Here is a 12,629-nt window from a genome sequence, read left to right on the forward strand (position 1 = left end):
CTGCGTAACGTGAGTCCCTATACATGTGCAGGACGGTAATTAAAGTCTGCTCTTGTAAATATTGGCAGCAATTGGGGCTATCCCAGTTCCAAGGGGGAAAAATGGATTTTATTTATACAGGATCTACATGTATTATTGTACATTGTCCAGATTGTTTTTATTATGACTCCATTAAGCTGACTTTATCATACCTATTGTTCCTCAGGTGAGCGATGTGGCCCATGGGCCTCTTGTTTATACATACTCCCAAAAAAGTGGGGGGGGGGGGGCAACCCCATGGTAATTCAATTTTTTATATGTAAATTTAAGAAAATTAGTTGCTGCGAGAAAATTGGGGTGGGGGCAGGCCCCCTGTCCCCCCCCCCACCCCCCCCCCCCCGCTACGTGCCTGCAAAGCAAGAGTCAATATGAATATTGAAACAGATTATCTGCATCCAGTATTTCAACAAGCGGATTTTTTTCCTGAGTCATCGGGGCAGATCTCATCTAGTGGTGTGAAATTAGGCCCCTTTCCAACATGGAAGTCAGAGAGAGAGAGAGAGAGAGAAAGAGAGAGAGAGAGAGAGAGAGAGAGAGAGAGAGACTAATACAATCCTGATCTTCTTTGACACTATCTGTTTTAGTAAGGACGTCATTTTTTTACTCCAAGGGGATACATATTTTTCTTCAATTAGCAATGATGGTATTTTTTAGGCAGTTTACAAATAGATTAATATTTCTGCTTAAAAACACTTTGTAACATATCACAGATTATACTCGTATACCTTAATTGCTTCTTATATTTCTTCCCCAACGCAATTTTTGTAAGAACGCTGTTAATTCAACTTTAATTTTTCATAAATGAGAAATCCTAACTTGGACATAACAAAATATGAAATTTGTAGAATTTATCGACGGAAACGGATTTACATGTATCTATTAAGTGTTTACTCGTTTCCAAATCCTGCATTATTATGCATCATTATATACATGTAAAAATATTGGACGATGTAAATAAAGGAATATGGAATCAATCTTTGAGAATTTTGAGGTGATCAAATACGATCGGGAATAAACACTTTACTTTTTTGTTGTTGACAAAATTGCATGCATATTATGAGAAAAAAACAGAGAGAGAGAGAGAGAGAGAGAGAGAGATTATTACCACACTATCAGACTTTTATTACTTTTTTAAACTGGTCGATCGAATAGAACACTCATAATTCGAAGAAAATGTATAATAATATTGTAATATTTATTGTGTGGAAGATGAATTTAATTTTCTATTGGTGTATGATTCGTATGATCTTTTTCATAAAAAATATATCAAACCATATTTTGGAGATAAGCTTCTATGTTCAAATTTGTGCAACTTTTAAGATCCGAAAATTTCCAAATTATGAATATCCTTGTAAAGTATACAGATAATAGTTGAAAATTTATTACGAAATGAATTGTTGGCATAATTTAAGTACATTGTCTATTCTCCTGTTCCACTTGCATATCTGTACACTAGCGTCGGAAGCAAATTGAAAGTGGGGGGGGGGGGGGGCGCAAGACTAATCCTCAGCAATATTAATATTTTTTAAAAAAATACCTTATTCCCAAAATCATGACAATCCTAATCCGTGGGGGGGGGGGGGGGGGGGCAATTATATTTCCTGCGAGAAAAAGTAGGGGGAGGGGCTGAACCCTCCATGATGCTATGTGCCTAATGGTTAGGTCTAACTTTGCAAAAAAAGTGGGGGGGGGGGGGGGCCTAAGCCCCCGCCTAGCCCCCCCCCCCCGGTTCCGACGCCTATGCTGTATGTTATATGTAAATGGATACGGATGGGCTATTAAGCCTAAAGTGAATAAAGAGAGGATGAATAAACACTACATGTATCTGTAGTCAATCAAAACATGCTTTTTGATAATAGGTACATGTGTCTTCTATATAATTAACTTCCTTTTGTTTTTTCTTGCCCTTATAGTTACCACAGTTACGTATTTTCACTATTTTGTTCAGGTAATCTATGCAGCCTCTTATTATTTATCATACACTAAATAAATGATAAATCTACCTAGAGATGTATAAATTATTAGTATATAATCATATTCCTGACCTACTGAAAATTAAACAAAGCACGAGCTAAAGAGACAATCTAAGTTGTGAAGAACACTACAGCGGAGACATTTTTTCTTTCACAGTTCAGGGGTGTATTCATATAGCACAGGTGTTAATGCCTGCAGGGCTTCTTTTACCCGTATTCACATGTCGTGAAACCCTCTGTTAATACATACATGTATACACCGGAAGAGATTTAAAAACAAAGGGACTTAATAGTGTGTGCAAATTACTGTCAAAATACTCCTGGTTTTCTTTTTTTTCAGATTCTTATACAAGTGGTCAAAATCTAACCCGCTAACAATATTTAATATTCCAAAAGTAATTTAATTAGTAATACGGTCATACATGTACGATACGCAAATGTCCGATTAGATTACATAAACAAAGACATGTTTAAGATACATGTACAGGAGCAAAACGAATAATTACTTTAAGAGAACTTTTAATAAGTGACTACGGGTAGGACCTTTTCTTATAGGGGAAAGCCGGACCCTAAATGTTAACATTAAAGGTCCGGCCGGACCATTTTACAGGACGGACCTCAGATCATACGACACCGGTCACACCGATTAGATTAATAAGGTTATAAGATTTGCAAATGAATTCGTACAGGCGGTTGGAATACATTATCTACATATGCATATCAACACGTGTATTTTTTACCTGAAAAATAAATCACCTTTTGGAGAGTGTACTTTTAGATATACAAAAGACTTCCCTGGTAACATAAAAAGTGAGTGGGATTTTGCAAACTGTGCCTATCTAGAAATGATAATATGTGTAATATGGTAATAACAGTCTACTGTGTAACATACTGACCACATTTTGGAATAACCGCATGGAACCGGTGTTGTATAGCAGTTTTCCCCCCATAGAAGCTTTTTTCCCCGGAAAACCTACTATATAGTAGCATTTCCCCCCGGGGGGAAAACTACTATATAGTAGCTTTTCCCCCATAGTAGGGTTTCTCCCTCACATTTTTGGTTCAGACTTTATAAAAAATATTTATGGAAATCCAGTAAGCAGCTGTTCACGCTAAATCACGGGAGGCTCTCTAGTTTTTGTCTTTCCACAATATCACAATTGCATCGAAAAACTCAGAAACGATATTACAAATACGTGTAAATTTTCTTTGAAAATTTGTCATAGATATATTCTGTTCATCAAAGGAAATACGGGAGATAACTCTAACTCAGTACATTTACAATGAAAAATCTCGATAGCTCGAAGCGAGTGAAAAAACGTTGCTGGAGAAAGTGTTGAATTCTTCATTAACATGAAATAGATTTTTAGATGAAAGGTATTTACATCCTCAAAATGGTTTATTATGAATAATTTGATGATATTTTCAATGCAACTTCATTAATTTTTTCCAAAATCGTTTCGGAGCAATTCTGCAATATTTTGCTACATTACGGGTATATGGGAGGTATTTTAACTGTGGTATAGGCCTGTCCCGAGACACAGTTAGTTTATTCTAAATAAGCAGAGTGTAGTGAAATTAATAGCATTATTGTAGGCTTAAAGCTTTATTATGCAAATGGCAACAATACGGTGTGTCGATATATCTATTTCGTAAATGTTCGATATTACATATAATGTCAACCCGTGCACGCACGGGTCAAAGTCTAGTTTAAGAAATAAGTCAGATCATCACAAAAGATGTATTAGTTTGTTTTTTTTGTTTTTTTTTAATTACCCTTGTTTTATTGTTCGAAGAAATAATATGGTACACAAGTAAATTTTTATTGCAAAAATATGAAATAAATAGTATAAGATTTTTGGGTAAGTGAATCGTATATATTGTTTTATATGGCATCGTTTTCGAAATTTTAGATTTATAAATCACGTTGCAAACTAAAAAGCAGAAAAATTAGCAATGAGTGAACGATAATATATACATAAGGTTAGTTCAGGCTCCATTTCACATTTTCCAAAGTAACCAGCAAATATACCGACTTTGTTCTGGTTGTGAAGCCTTTTCATTTTTTTTTAAAATATTTACATCATAAAACCTCGCGTTTGTAAAAAATGTGTTTAAAAATATAAATATGAATTAAATATGCGTAACTTTAAAACAAAGTTGTAAATACTAACTTTACACATGCTTTTAATATATAATCAATTATAATACCCCTTACCCATGATTTTGACCCCATCAATCAGTGTAAAATATTTTAGTTTCTCATCATATCATTTAATCCTGTCTCTCGTTTGATATTTAGAAGAAGAAGTATATGATTGTATTTAAGACTGTCCATTCTTACGGTATTAATTTAACATTGATAGCCTCTTTGACGAAGGAGTAAAACATTTCCACCTCTTATTCCCCCATACTTGCCAACTTCCAACATGTAAAAATCTGGTCATGACCAGATTTGGAAAGTAAAAAATCTGGTCATAGCGCGTATCGACATTCACGACATATTTACCATGCATTTCATAGGTACATGTATATACTGAGTGTACAATAGAAATATGTGTTAAAACTTATGTGTAATACTTTATTGCAAAGAAGCATTTTAACTAAGAGATGCTGATTTTGAATTTTGTAAAGTGATCTGACACAGAAAATGGTAGGTTGTGTTCAGCTAAAAAAATTGTACTAAAAAGAGTTTCTGCTACATTAACCTTGCTTTTGAACTCTGTAAATGATGGCATGAAAGTTTTAAGTGACTTGGAAGACTTTTGTGTATTAAAAAGGATTCTATACATGACTTAGCGTTTTTGAATGATTAGTCAGATCATTTTGGGCACAAAATCCAATATTTAAATGTGCGTTACATAGAACACAAAAGCCTCGTTTTGTACTCGATTACTTTGTTTTACCTATGGGAATTCATTTTCTCAGATATGTTGATAGGTACAAAAATATCGTTTTCTTTTTGTTGGTTTTGATTCCGCTGGCCCTGATGAAGACCTTTCCTTATTGGAAGCCATCACACTTAATGATTTAAACCTTCGCTTAGTTAAAACAACTCACGATAATGATTACACTTAATGTGTCTGTTATAGCCATCGGCATTGTTTACGCGTTACATAATCCAAGCTCAGCTTGGGTTCATAACTGGAAGTCAAACGCGCAACGTAATTTACGAACCAGATCCGGAAATCGGGAGATTTTCGGGTTGTTCGACAAAAATGGGGTGAAAAGCATGACCCGCCGGGTCATAAAAAATAATCGGGTGAAGGGTTGAAAAATCGGGTGTGACCCGACGAAATCGGGTCAGTTGGCAAGTATGTATTCCCCTCCTCTACAAAATTAAGTCAAGATTGATCAGTTAGTTTCCTGGGAGGAGCTTATACGTATATGGTAATACATGGGAAAATTAAAGTTCCAAATCGACGTTTTCCCACTCAAATCATTGTCGGAACCAACGGGTTTTCTATCCGTTACACTGCTTTTAGAAAACCCGTGGGTTCCGACGATGCACTCAAATGTGTTCTCACGTGTTCAAAACGTCGAAGTCAAAACTGTAGATAAGCATCAATTAGATGAAAAAGATTCGAGGTATTCCGAAATCCGTGTAAAAGGTGTTCCAAAAAGGTGTAACAAAAGATGAAATTAAATGATGATGACTCATGAATGTTATGAAGGCGCGTGCCTTTGTTCATATCAGGTGTGAAAAAACATGTATTTTATTCTATGTATTTATTTAATAAATGTCATATTTATCCCTTATTATGAAAATTAATATCATTTCAGTTATTGCAAATTATTGCCCCGAATGGTCCGCCTTTATGGCCGGAATGTAAAAAAGGGGGGAAATCCACTGTATAGTAGGTTTACCGTAGGAGTAATCTGGCTATAAAAAGGGGGAAAACCCACTATATAGTCAGCTTTCCGTGGGGGGAAAAACTGCTATATAGCCATCTTTCCGGGGGGGGGGAACTGCTAAATAGCCATTTTTTCCGGGGGAAAAGATTGCTAGGGGGAAAAGCCACTATATAACACCGGTAGGGGACGTGTATTGCTTATGCAATAATCTCAGAATGTTTTTTAAAGTGTTTCAAAACTCAGCGTTGTTCTGAGTGAACTGAAAAGTGGCGGATCAAGAGGAATGTAAGTTTATTACGCTGCTGTTGTTGCTAATTGATTTGCATATTTTTTCTTGTGAAATGAATAATCTGGTTGGTAGGTGTGTGTACGACTAATTTGAAAGAAAATTTAGATTCGATATGTTTATAAAGAAATACACAATATATACGTTGTGTTCAAGTTATGATGCATTTAGTTTTTCTCAAATATATAATTTGTATGGTAGTAAAGAGGAAGATTTTCGAAAGTTGCACCATTTTTTAAGGTTTTTTTATTACCAAAATGTAGAGCTCCTAGGGTTGGGGTCATGCATTTCATAAATCATACTTATATTTCACTTCAGCTATAGATATTACACACTGAATTTCGTAGAGAGAACGCTAGTAGTTTCAGAGAAGAAGCTGAAAATGTTCAAATATTAACGCACGACAACAAACAAAAGATTACGTCAAAGGTGGTTTTATAATGTTTGCTTCATTTTATGATTCATACCAGATAAACCAGAAGTGAAATGCAGTATTTAAAAAATGCTTTTCTGCGATCAAGTGACGAGCTTATGGTACTAACTAAGTAATCAAAATGCATAATTTAATCAAAAACTCATTCTAATTACTCTGAAAATCTCCAGTTTACTAAACAAATTTCCGTGAATTCTCTATTAACATGTTTTAATCACATTCACTAATTCGTAAACTTTGTGAATATAATATAGACTTTGATAATATTTCAAACTGTTATTATCTATCACATTTAGTAATATCGGAAAAAATATCAAGATATCTATCCTAACCATAAAAACAACTAATAGAAACAAAAAGCAAGGAAACTGGCTTTGAATTTAGCTCTTAAGACATCACTCTCGTATCAGATTCTCACGATTGTATATCGATACATTGATGGATTATTAATCAAAAATATTTGCACTTCCTAAATGTTTATATTTCAAATAAAAATTTCAAATTGCAGCAATATCAAGTTTTCAATCAAAGTACTGAGGACTGACGGGCGTTGATTTTATCGATGTTTATTTATTCTAAAATTAATGATATGTTATTTTGCATGACAAGTACATGTATTTTCTAATTTGAATTACGCACATTTTTATAATATGAATTTTTGGACTTTTTCGACAAGAATGTCGAGAAACCCCCATATGAATAATCTCTTACCAAAATATAAGGCCTCTGGCAAACAGTTGCTGCAAATTTGCGGCAAGTTCAGAATTCGTATGCAAATTAGCTTCCGGCAAATTGTTTGCGGCAAAGTTGCGGCAAGTTCAGAATTCGTATGCAAATTAGCTTCTGGAAAACTGCTTGCTGCAAATTTGCCGCGAGTTCAGAATTCGTATTCAAATTATCTTCTGGCAAACTGTTTGCGGCAAATTTGCAGCAACTTCAGAATTCGTATGAAAATAAGCTTCCGGCAAACTGTTTGCGGCAAATTTGCCGCAAGCTTACAGATAAACATAGCAATTTTTAAATATTACAACATAAGAAAAACAATTAATAAACGCTAATTTTCGTGGGGGCCAATTTTCGTGGATTGCTGAAATTTTATAGGTTCGTGGGGACGTAATTTCGTATATTTTCTTATACTTACAAAATGAAATATGACTTTATAACCCTAATATATTATTCGTGGAGGATGTTAACTCGTGGATGAGAGGTACCCACGAAATCCACGAAAATTGAGCCACCACGAAATCTAATGATTCCACAGTAATCATTTAATAATGAGTTACTAATACATGTACTATGCTTTTCAATCAATTTACAAATATCTTCTACTGGTGATTAACAAAGATGTTTAACTTAAACATTTGCAGCAAAATTAGAGATAAAGGACACAAGTTAAAATTATTAACTTTAAATTTTACACATTTTATAAATTTAAAAAAAACCCCACAAAAATGATAAACAACCCATAATGAAATTTGACGTCAGTGATGACTGATGATTTGTTGCTGCAGATCGATAAACTTGAATGCAGTTTGATCACAACATGCATGCTCAGATGAACTTGGACAAAAGTTCACAATGTGCGAAGTTCAAACGACATAGTTCACAATTAAGCCCTGCACGGTCACTGGTCATATTACAATTAATCACGGCATTCTTTAAGGCAATCTCTGACAGTCTCCTGTACATGCTCTCCGATTTAATTTCACACATAAACAATATCACACAAATAGCCGAATATCACAATAATGTCCACAATGGAATGGTCAGAATTCAGCACTGTTGTTTATATGCTTTTCTACGTATTCTTACACAAATTCTGTCTTCACTCTTATTTGGTTTCATCATTTGATCATAAAATCAGTGAGTTGTTCATGCATCGTTTTCTTTAGGTCTGTGTAACCCGGTCACCAGGGCAAACACCTATTGGGAAGATAAATGGATTTCATATAAGCACAACTGTTTTCAAATTTAAAGCAGTTTCTAAGAAAAACAAGTTAGCCTATCATATACTTACTCAATCTATTAATCTATATAAAGCTACAAATGTACACTACTAACTCTGACTATGTGAGTAGAACATGAATTCCTTTTTTTAAGAAATAAAAATGTTAATCATATAAAATGTAATTATACACTATGTAATGATAATTTCCTAAATTTGGCGTTAAAATAAACTTTTAATTGAAATTATTTGTTCATGGCGCATCACAACAATGTCAATAACGAGCGTTTTGCTTGATTTGACACCCGGCATTGTCATAGAGACGGCCTTAAACTGTTTAACTCATTATAAAAGATCACAGTCTTTCTTTTTATATTCCAATAATTTTTTAAACTGCCATTCAACGAATGTATTTTCATTACTTCACTTACTTTTTCAAAAACGTGCTCAGGATGGTGCATGCAGTGGCCTTGGGTGTTTATTCATTTTACCATCTCGGGGAATGCAGACAACATGGCAGCATCAAATGTGAAAATTGGCTGCTAGCTATTGATCGACCAATCAGCGGGCGCGTAGCTTATTATTGAAACAAAAGTAAAAGTAGAAACAAACACTGAACAGCATACGGAAAATTCTTCAATCTTCATGATCTAACATCAAGCGGTTTAGATACTCAAATCTACGTTAACTGATATTTGAACGTAAGAAAAAAGAATATAGGATAACAAAAGAACAGACAGGTTGGTGTTCACGTAATACGTGGGGTCTGGTCTGCATGATTGGAGTGGGTGGGGGGGGGGGGGGGGGTCATTTTGCCTTTTATGCAATGAAACATTATGCGATTAAAGTTGATCTTATTTTCGTTATAATAGAAAGTCTCAATAGAATAAAACTTAAATCCGAATATATTTATCAGATTTATTTTTTCTCTTTACAAATATACAAAATTATAAAAGCAATTCATTATAATTGACAGTCTTAAAGTTGTGCTGAATGTGTATATAAAATTGTATAAGTATCATTTCTGGTAAAGCTTTGGCGAGCTCAGGAAGAAAATAAAACAGAGAAAAAACAAGAAATGTTTGTGGTAAGCTTCTGGCAAATTTTGAGGAGTTTGCCAAAAGTTTGCCACTACTGGCGAAGATGCTGCAAACATAATTGGGTGTTTGGAAAACTTCTGTCTTAATAAAAGAGGTTTACCAGAAGTTTGCTACTACTGGCAAAGATCGGCAAACAAGTTCTAAAGTTTTCTGGTAAACCAATCAGTTTGCCGAAAATTTGCAGCAAGTTTGCTGCAAATTTGCCGCAAACAATTCATTTTGGTAAGGGTATATGTTAAATAATTTTTATGATAAAATGAATTCAATCAAACTATGTATCAGTGATAGAAATATTTCTCGAAAATTGTATGGATCCAAGCAATATTGAACCCTAGTCTCGTTCAACAAAACGCTCGGCTGACACCGTAAATCTCCGACAAGGATTTACGGAGACAGCCGAGCGTCGAGTTGAACGAGACTATATTGAACTCTGGCGAAGGAATACATACAACTACAAAAAAATATATTTGTTAAAAATAAATTGTTCGTACCATTTAAAATCTGACTATTTTCAAGGTATTTATAAATAAGTTTTCTTGAAAAACAATGCTTTAGCATACATTGCATCGAATTCATCAATTATTTTCAAGAACTAAGTCTTGTCAGCAGCAATGATTTGTGCTAAGGTCCAAAAAGTGTTTCACTTTCGGTCTGTCTGAGTAACTGCATAGGAGAGTTGATTAAAATCAACTCCCAAAAAATACTATAGTTTTTTTCCAAAATTGGTACCAAACAAAATTTTTAAAAAGTTTAGTACATAAATTGAAAAATACCGATAATTTTGAACATATTTAAATTGAAAATAACATACATAGACCACTAAACCCAGAAATTAATGTTATATTCAGTATTATGGTAGAAAGGTACATAATTTGCATAAAAATGTCACGGACGATGTTAGTATATGTACACACGTCAGTCTAAATATTCTCCATTGGCTTTATTACGCCGAAATCGCATTAAAGGACGCATGATTACACACACTCTGTATAGATATTTGGTGTTTTGTCTTCTTCACTCTCAATGACGTCACAGTACACCGGAGACCTATCGTCTATTTTTAGTTGATCGTATACACGTGGTAGGTACAATTCTTCGACATAGTTAGACTGCTCCTGGCCATGGGTATTTGGATCCTGGGTATTACGCCTCAAGTAGAAAATGGAAAATGATTTCAACTTTGAATTGTCAAACTAAAGACGGCAGCAGATTGCAAAATAGAACAGAAGAAAATGTTAAAATCTCTATGATTTCATTTTGAAAACTGTGATAAATATAATCCTTATGCTGAGCAAAAACGTTTATTTTCGTGTAATATTTTAACGGGTTATGAGCATTGGAGCATCTAATTTGCTCGGTTGTCTATTACATCTACATGTATACTACTGAAATTATGGACTCGATTTTTTGTGCTCATGTTAATTATAATACCTGTCAATCGGGGCGAGAACTGACAATTGTTGTTTTAGGTTTTATAATCATTGTACCAAACTCAATTATGCCATTCGGATCTAATTTATATCCTATTAGCAAAAGTAAGTCCTAAAAATTTTAGTTTAAACCGGAATAAATTTAAACTTTGTAATCACCGGTACCAAGACTTCTGCTTTACATTTATTTTTAGTAAAGGGAGAGGATCTATATTTTACGGTTTAAAAGAAATGTACGACAAAGAATTTTGCTTTTCATTAATATATTAAGAATAAAAAGAGTTTTTATAGAACACAAAAACAGTCGCCTGAAGTTAAAAATTATATTTCTTTTCATACCAAAAATCTTCATTTATAGTAAATTAATAACAAGATTCGTCACGGTCGCCATTTTGAAGTATTAGACCAGTTCATCTGCCAGGATTTTCTGGCTGCCAATCTTGCGAAATTGATAGGTACAAAAATATCCGTTCGCCACTTACTACTTAAATTGTATACTTGTGTATCCTAAACGATAATGAATTAACGATATAACCGGTGTTTTTTTTAAATTATAAATCATGATGGTATTTGATTAAAACTGGCATAATTATGCGACACAGTGTTTTAGAATATATATATATATATATATATATATATATATATATATATATATATATAGGTACTTGACATGGTTTGCGGGTCATGATCCATAAACATGGGTTGTGGGACCCTGCATTTGTGGTAGGCTTATTACAAAAGGAAACGCATTTTTAGGAATAGTTTTTGATGAAGAAGCCAAATATAAGATGAATATAAAGATTACTCATATTTGGTTTCAAAGTTATAGATAACGTTGTGGGTCACCACATTGTGGGTATACATACCCACAGTGATATATAGTAGATAATATATATAACATACTTGTGGGTAGGAACCCACAAACCATGTCATGGCAATATATATATAGATTCTTTATGGGATATATCCCACAAACCATGTATGGGTGCTAAAACAATGATATATAGCATACAGCTGAATATGAATTGTATAGGAGCACAAAATACAAAATATCATTTTATAAGACTTATATATATATATAGGCTTTTTTAACACTTTCGCTGCCACGTCAAAAAGACGTTATTACGCTTCAGTGCCAAGCATGACGTTATCAAATTCATGTTTTGACGTAACAATCTGACACAACGCGCCGTACCATTTTTTAGCGTTGCGGGATGCAGTTTTGTGTTTAATCAATAATTTCTAATGTTATTATCGAAAACAATGGCTTTTTATCTTTTTCTCTGTCATTTCAAATAAGTCGTTACGCCATTCTTTTTTTTTCTTTCTTTTTTAAGCGTCGCCAAATGAAAAAGAAATGTAAAGAAAACCACGTCTTTCAAAAAATATGAATTACTTCATAAATGATGCATGTTCACAATCTTTAACAAATACGTGCAGTTTTTAAAATAATCACGTTCTTATCCTGTCAATCTTAATTATAATCCACGCATACATGTGAATTTTTTATCATTGAAATTACATGTAGTTCTATAAGATATAATACATATATCTCTTATTTCTTTGTT

General features: G+C 33.7%; 1 protein-coding gene and 1 long non-coding RNA gene across 2 annotated transcripts in view; both read right to left on the reverse strand.

Annotated features, from left to right (window-relative positions):
- Positions 1–12,629, reverse strand: part of LOC128188283 (uncharacterized) — an 82,879-nt gene that overhangs the window by 20,630 nt on the left and 49,620 nt on the right. The gene's annotated exons all lie outside the window — the stretch shown is intronic.
- LOC128188286 (uncharacterized) overlaps positions 9,463–12,629 on the reverse strand; it is a 39,369-nt gene continuing 36,202 nt past the window's right edge. Inside the window, exon 3 of the long non-coding RNA XR_008244139.1 lies at positions 9,463–10,780. This is a non-coding gene — a long non-coding RNA (uncharacterized LOC128188286). The remainder of the gene's footprint in view (positions 10,781–12,629) is intronic.

The sequence above is a fragment of the Crassostrea angulata genome, chromosome 6 (assembly GCF_025612915.1).
Source record: "Crassostrea angulata isolate pt1a10 chromosome 6, ASM2561291v2, whole genome shotgun sequence".
NCBI lineage: Eukaryota > Metazoa > Mollusca > Bivalvia > Ostreida > Ostreidae > Magallana > Magallana angulata.